At 40.2% G+C, this 8,314-nt stretch overlaps 1 long non-coding RNA gene across 1 annotated transcript; it reads left to right on the top strand.

The window, feature by feature from the left end:
* The first annotated feature begins 384 nt into the window (after positions 1 to 384).
* LOC149437089 (uncharacterized) lies at positions 385 to 7,780 on the top strand. Its single transcript, XR_016308185.1, has 2 exons — positions 385 to 543; positions 7,008 to 7,780. It is a non-coding gene; the product is annotated as an uncharacterized LOC149437089 (long non-coding RNA).
* Positions 7,781 to 8,314: the final 534 nt, after the last annotated feature.

Genomic DNA, 8,314 nt, shown 5'->3' with positions numbered 1-8,314 from the left:
CTGCTATCCTCACATACGTTAATGAAATTGTTATTGCTATCCTGAGTTCAGCAGTATTTTAATGAGCAATAATCTTTGAATTGATATATAATGTGTGTGTGTGTATGTGTACACACCGGCTACTTTATTAGGTACACCTTGCTAGTACTGGGTTGGACCCCCTTTTGCCTTTGGAGCTGCCCTAATTCTTCATAGCATAGATTCAACAAGGTGGTTTTCTGCATACCTTGGTTGTAACAAGTGGTTTATTTGAGTTACTGTTGCTGCTTTCCTATCATCTTGAATCAGTCTGCACATTCTCCACTGACATCAACAAGGCATTTTCATCCACACAACTCACTGGATATTTTCTCTTTTTCAGACCATTCTCTGTAAACCCTAGAGGTGGTTGTGTATGAAAATCCCAGTATACTCAGACCATCTTGTCTGGCACCAACAACCATGCCACGTTCAAAGTCACTTAAATCCTCTTTCTTCTCCTTTCTGATGCATTGAACTTCAAGTCATCTTCACCACGTCTAGATGCCTTAAGCGATTGAACAGGTGTGTGTGTGTGTGTGTGTGTGTGTGTGTGTGTGTGTGTATATGTATATGTGTGTGTGTGTGTGTGTGTGTATATATATATATATATATATATATATATATATATATATAATATAAAATTTGTGTGTATATGTATATACAGGTGAAACTAATATATGAGAGAGACTCATTACATGCAAAGCAAGATAGTTCAAGCCGTGATTTGTCATAATTGTGATGAATATGGCTTCCAGCTCATGAAAACCCCAAATCCACAATCTCAGAAAATTAGAATATTACATGCAATCAATAAAACAAGGATTGTACATAGAACAATATCAGACCTCTGAAAAGTAGAAGCATGCATATGTACTCGGTTTGGGCCCCTTTTGCAGCAATTACTGCCTCAGTGCGGCGTGGCATGGAAGCTATCAGCCTGTGGCACTGCTGAGGTGTTATGGAAGACCAGGATGCTTCAATAGCGGCCTTCAACTCTTCTGCATTGTTCGTCTCATTTCTCTCATCTTTCTCTTGGCAATGCCCCATAGATTCTCTATGGGGTTCAGGTCAGGTGAGTTTTGCTGGCCAATCAAGCACAGTAATCCCACTTTCATTGAACCAGGTTTTGGTGCTTTTGGCAGTGTGGGCAGGTGCCAAGTCCTGCTGGAGAATGAAGTCAGCATCCCCATAAAGCTTGTCTGCGGAAGGAAGCATGAAGTGCTCCAAAATCTCCTGGTAGACGGCTGCGTTGACCCTGGACCTAATGAAGCACAGTGGACCAACACCAGCAGATGACATGGCTCCCCAAATCAACACAGACTGGAAACTTCACACTGGACTTCAAGCATCTTGCAGTGTGTGCCTCTCCATTCTTCCTCCATACTCTGGGTCCTTGGTTTCCAAATGAGATGCAAAAGTTGCTCTCATCAGAAAAGAGGACTTTGGACCACTGAGCAACAGACCAGGTCTGTTTTTCTTTAGCCCAGGTAAGGCGCTTCTGACGTTGTTTGTTCAGGAGTGGCTTGACAAGAGGAATATGACATTTGAAGCCCATGTCCAGGATCCCTCTGTGTGTGGTGGCTCTTGATGCACTGACTCCAGCCTCAGTCCACTCCTTGTGAAAGTCCCCAACACTTTTGAATGGCCTTTTCCTGAAAATCCTCTCCAGGCTGCGGTCATCCCTGCTGCTTGTGCACCTTTTTCTTCCACACTTTTCCCTTCCACATAACTTTCTATTAATGTGCTTTGATACAGCACTTTGGGAACATCCAACTTCTTTTTCCAATTACCTTTTGAGGCTTTCCCTCCTTATGGCGGGTGTCAATGATGGTTTTCTGCACAACTGTCAGGTCAGCAGTCTTTCCCATGATTGTGATTCCTTCTGAACCAGACTGAGAGACCATTTAAAGGCTCAGGAACCCTTTGCAGGTGTTATGGCTTAATTAGATGATTAGAGTGGGACACTTTGAGCCTAGAATATTGCACCTTTTCATAGTATTCTAATTTTCTGAGATTGTGGATTTGGGGTTTTCATGAGCTGTAAGCCATAATCATCACAATTATGACGAATCACGGCTTGAACTATCTTGCTTTGCATGTAATGAGTCTATCTCATATATTAGTTTCACATTTTAAGTTGCATTACTGAAATAAATGAACTTTTGCACAATATTCAAATTTTGAGTTTCATCTGAGTGTGTGTGTATGTATGTGTGTGTATATATGTTTATGTGTGTGTGTGTGTGTGTGTGTATGTATATGTATATATATATATATATATATATATATATATATGTATGTATGTATATGTATATATGTATATATATGTATGTATATGTGTGTGTGTATATATGTATGTGTATATGTATATATATATATATATATATATATATGTATGTATGTATGTATATATATATATATATATATATATATATATATATATATATATATATATATATATAATAGTGTGTGTATGTTTTTGCAAAAGTTAACAATTTTTTTGTTTGGCCATCTGTTTCAAATCAGGGAGATTTTCCTTCACTTCTGATTGACTGTAGGGGAAAAAAATATAAAGATAATGGTAAATACAGCATGCATTATACTTGTATGAAGTGAGGTGAACGTCATTAAGGCGTTTAATATTTAAAAAAAAAAAAAAAAATTGTATATTGATGAATAAAAGTAAATGAGGTGTAGTTCACGCTCTCATAAAGTATATGGTGCTGACTTGCCTGGTGTGGTTTTATTACAGTGACTCACAATATGTTGCTGTTTTACACACCTCGTGTCTATAATTATAATGGCTCATCACGTGGACAAATAGTTTCTCTGTATTATAACTGACATGCTTCGTAGTACTCCGCTGTGCACATATGAATATGCCCCTATTTTAATGTCACAAAAGGGTTCATGGGTCTCCTACAGTACATTTGGTAAGTGTAGAACTCTTCAATCCATCCTGACCGTGATTTGAAAGGATGGACTGAAATAAAAATAAACCCTGCAGAGGAACGCCATCTATATGTCTAGATATCTAATTGTAAGTTTGTGTTTTTTAAATGTAATGTATTGTATTGTTTTCTTGGATTTTTTTTTTTTTTTCCCTCCACGCTGGTAGCTTTTGATGCTGTGCTTTGGTGGCTGTAAACCAACTAAGATACAGGCCCAGATACTTAACCTTGGGTTATAGCTGGGACTGGCTGAATTTCAATCCATCTATGGCTGTTTGTTTTGGAGGAAATGTTTATATGTCCTGGAGTTGGGTTTTAAAGTCTATATAAATCCAATCACTAAAATCACAAATATGCTTTGAGCTTTTACAGTAATTTCAAATGTCCTTTTCAGTTGTATTAAGGTGCAGCTTAGATTGAAATATGTTGCTGTGCTGTGTGTGGGACCTTGTTGACCTGTTATAGAATGACATTGCTTAGTCTCTATTTTCCAGTTGCATTCTCCCTTTTATCACACCTCTCCAAGCATAGAGTACAGGTAGCCCTGCTGGTGAACAATGTGGCTGTCTGGAAACCTGCCAAGTTGCTTAAGAGTGGGATAACAGGAATTGGCTGCATGGAGAAAATCAGCATTGCTGATATGCAGCAAAGGATGCAAAACATGGTGAAAACAGAATTTTAGTTAAAAAAAAAAAAATAATTCTATAATTAATTAATTTTAATTGCCAGCAATTTTTTTTTTTTTGTTTTGTTTTATTTTTTTACGTTCAGCTGTCAGTGGGGAATCCCGCTATCAGCTGATGACTGAAACTGGATGTAAACTTATCCTTCCTCTTCCTTCCTCTTCTCTTTTTTTTTTTTTTTTTTTCTTTCTCTTTGAAAAAAATGTGACTGAACTGAAGAAGAAAAATACCGAACGCTCCGTGAAAGGACCTTTACAGTAAGGCCTCATGCACACTATGCTCTTCTGAATGCTTTTCTTCTGACAGGAGAAAAACCGTGCCTAAAGCTGCATTTTTTAAACATGGACACATAGACTGGTATAGAAGGGCATTTAGGAGCAGAAAAGGAAAAACCTCAAAAGTCTGTAAAAGAGGTGTTTGACAGCTGCAGTGTGCATGAGGCCTAATGTGCATTTTACCACCTGTTATATTAACCTGTCATTCTCTGATGTGCCATTAATGTAGTTCTTCACATTGTGTTGCACAAATATCCTTTTCTTTTAATTCCTCCTTTTTAAAAGTCAAGAAATCATTTTTACAATTGAATGCTGAACTTCAGGGTTGAAAACTGTTTCCCCTTGCAGCGCAGAGATAACTGCTTATTTTTGTTTAGGGGATGAGCAGGGGCGGACTGACAACTCATGGGGCCCCCGGGCAATAGGGGATCATGGGGCCCCTGTGTCCTTGCCCAAACTCAAAAAAAGCCTATGAAAAAGGTACCAGGGGCATCTCGTGGGGTCCCCTACTGACCCCGGGCCCTCGGGCAGTGCCCGAGTTTCCAAATGGTCAGTCTGCCCCTGGGGATGAGGAATAAGGTGATATACTTAACCTTATCCTTGCTCTCACCAGATTCCTCTTAGTTGTGCAATCGGTCCCCTGAAACCTTCATTGCCTGATCAGTCAAGCTGTGATGGACCAGCAGCCTTGCAATGTATGTGAGGACTCGGAGGGCCTGCCTACATTTCAGTGTGTCAAACAGCAATGGAGAGCACCACTCCTGAGAAAGTGAGGACTAAGGTAAGTATATTTCCTTGTTCATCCCCTAGGCCCCTAGGGACCCACTGCAATGGTAAATATCTTTTGTCCCCAGATAAAAAGAGGAAGTAAAGTTCATAGAAGGTGAAAGCTCTCCTCCGGCTTCCAGTATGTATGGACTTTATTGGCACACCACGAGACACTATTGTACAAAATCAAAATATGTTTATTACAATATCATTAAAATATAACGCACACATACAGCGGGTACAAGTATTGAACACGTCACCACTTTTCTCAGTAAATATATTTCTAAAGGTTTCTAAAAGGCTATTGACATTAAATTTTCACCACATGTCTGTAACAACCCATGCAATCCATACATACAAAGAAACCAAAACAAATAAGTTCAGAAATTAAGTTATGTGTAGTAAAATAGAATGACACAGGGAAAAAGTATTGAACATGCTCACTGAAATTTATTTAATACTTCATACAAAATCCTTTGGTAATGACAGCTTCAAGATGCGTCCTGTATGGAGAAATTAGTCACCTGCATTGCTCAGGTGTGATTTTGGCCCATTCTTCCACAGAAGCAGTCTTCTAATCTTGAAGGTTCCATGGGCCTCTTCTATGAACTCTGATCTTTAGTTCTTTCCATAGATTTTCTACTGGATTCAAGTCAGGTGATTGGCTGGGCCATTCTAGCAGCTTTATTTTCTTTTTTTGAAACCAATTGAGTTTTCTTGGCTTTGTGTTTGGGGATCATTGACTTGCTGAAATGTCAACCCTCGTTTCATCACCTTCATCCTGGTAGATGGCAGCAGATTCTTATCAAGAATGTCTTGGTACATTTTTCCATTCATCCTTCCTTGAAGGTTGCCAGTACCGTATGCAGGTGGGAACATCATGGTGTGGGGCTGATTTTCAGCAAACTTCACTGTTGGTATGGTGTTTTTGGGGTGATGTGCAGTGCCATTTGCCCTCCAAACATAGTGTGTATTATGGCATCCAAAGAGTTCAACTTTGGTTTCATCTGACCAGTCTATATTCTCACAGTGTTTCACAGACTTGTCTAAATGTTGTGCATCAAACTTTAAATGAGGTTCAACATGCTTCTTCTTCAGCAATGGAGTCTTGCGTGGTGAGCGTGCGTACAGGTCATGGCGGTTGAGTGCATTACTTATTGTTTTCTTTGAAACAATTGTACTTGCTAATTCCAGGTCATTCTGAAGCTCTCCACAAGTGGTCCGTGGCTCTTGGACAAGTCTTCTGATAATTCTTTTCACTCCTCCTGTCAGAAATCTTGCAAGGAGCACCTGGTCATGGCCAGTTTATGGTGAAAATGTTTTCTACTTCCAGATTATGGCCCCAACAGTGCTCACTAGAACTATCAGAAGTTTAGAAATCCTCCTGTAACCAATGCCATCAGTATGTTTTGCAACAAAAAGGTTGCAAAGGTCTTGAGAGAGCTCTTTGCTTTTACCCATCATGAGATCTTTTGTGTAGGACACCTTTGTAATGAGACACCTTTTTATAGGCCATCAGTTGAGACTAAACCAGCTGATATTAATCATTTGCCTACTGGGCACTTATACCACCTTCCTGCCCAGGCCATTTTTCAGCTTTCAACGCTGTTGCACTTTGACAATTGCGCAGTCATGCAACACTGTACCTATATGAAATTTTTATCATTTTTTTCCACACAAATAGAGCTTTATTTTGGTGGTATTTTTTTTAATATTTTTGCACTATAAACAAGAGCAAAAAATTTTTTTTCTTTGTTTCTATTATAAAATTTTGCAAACAGGTAATTTTTCTCCTTCAGTAATGTGCATTGATGAGCTGGCACTGATGATGCACTCATAGGCGACACTGCTGGGCAGCACTGATGGGGGGCACTGCTAGGCACTGATGTACACAGGTGGGTGGCTCTGTCAGTGTTCCTTGGCGATCGCCGGGTGCCAGTGGGGAATTTATGTTCTGGACCAGGTGATCAACAGCTGTAGCCGCCAGTGGCGGCGCGGGTAGGGTGGCGCACGTGCTCCCTACTCAGAAACACAATTACTTATATATACGTGATTTTGTACAGCCCTGCTGCCCTGTAGCAGTGGTTCTGCTATAGGGTGGTCGGGAAGCGGTTAAGACACCTGTGGAGAGGGATTGTCTTCACCCCTTTTTCATGGCTGCCAGCCCATCCAGTGCTATACCCTTTTAATTGGTCAGTATGATATTGGAGCATACTCTGTAACTGTTGAAATATGTAAGATATATATTATAATTTTTTTGTTTGCTGTTACATGTATCTTACATATTATGTTTTTGTTTATATACTTAGCCTTTATCTACATACCCTCCTTGTCCTGATGAAGCTATTTTACTGCAGAATACATTGTCTGATCTGGTTTTGGAGAAGCCTGTCTGTTTAACCGCCTCCTGCCCGCCATATAAGGTAATGAAGGGGCGGTCCTCTCGTTCTGGGAGGACGTCGTATCACGTCCTCCCACTCTAACTGCGCATGCTGTCCCCCGGGGGCACAGCCATCGGTGGTGCGCTATATCCCTGGGACACAGCAGATCACCAATCACTTTAAAGAGCCAATGACGCCGGCTCTGTCATGTGATCAGCTGTGTCCACTCACAGCTGATCATGTGTAAATAGGAAAAGCCGGTAATCGTCATTCCTCAGAGGGGACATGTACACTGATGATCAGTGTAGCCCCATCAATACCACCTGTCAGTGCCCATCAATGCAACATATTAGTGCCTACCAGTGCACATCAATGCCACATGTCAGTGTCGCCTAAAAGTTCCAATCAGTGCCATATATGAGTGCTGCCTTTCAGTACCCATCAGTGATGCCTGTCAATGCCCATCAGTGCCTTTTCATTAGTGCCCCCTCATCAGTGCCCATCACTGCAGCCTCATTAGCACACTTCAGTGAAGGAGAAAAATTACTTGTTTACAAATCTTATAACAGAAGCTAAGAAAAACACTTTTTTTTTTCAAATTTTTCAGTCTTTTTTTAGTTTGTTTAGCAAAAAAAAAAAACCCAGTGGTGATTAAATACCACCAAAAGAAAGCTCTGTCTTAAAAAAAAAAATAATAATAATTTTGTTTGGGTGGAGTGTAGCATGACTACGTAATTGTCATTCAAAGTGCGACCGTGCTGAAAGCTGAAAATTGGCCTTGGCAGGAAAGGGGTGAAAGTGCCTGGTAGGCAAGTGGTTTAATAAACATTGAATACTGTACATATGTGTGCATAGGAGTTCAGGCTAGCCATTGTACCAATCCAGTAGAGGGTATATGTATGGTTTTTACTTTCCAGGGTATAGTTTTCTGGATATGTGTTTTTTTCCTTTTATTTTAATGATGTTGTAATAAACTTATTTTTACAATAGTGTCCTGTGGTGTGCCAACAAAGTCCATACTTACTGGAAGCCGGTGTAGAGTTTTCTCCTTCTCCGGGCAAAAAAGGGGGGGCGGCTACTCTTAAGAGCTGTCATTCCTAAACCCTTCCTCCATTTGAAATGCCTAAGTGTGAATGGAGCCTTAGTGTGCAGTTTCCTCCCAGCCAATCTTTATATTTACCTGAGCCCAATCTTGATCCAGCAATGTGCACAAGGTCAGCTGCTCTCTCCTCCTT

The sequence above is a fragment of the Staurois parvus genome, unplaced genomic scaffold, assembly GCF_062004578.1.
Source record: "Staurois parvus isolate SC_StPar_1 unplaced genomic scaffold, SC_StPar_1.0 ptg001316l, whole genome shotgun sequence".
NCBI classification, from domain to species: Eukaryota; Metazoa; Chordata; class Amphibia; order Anura; family Ranidae; genus Staurois; species Staurois parvus.
The sequence above is the reverse complement of the archived record's forward strand: the minus strand, read 5'-3'. Positions and strand labels throughout refer to the sequence as shown.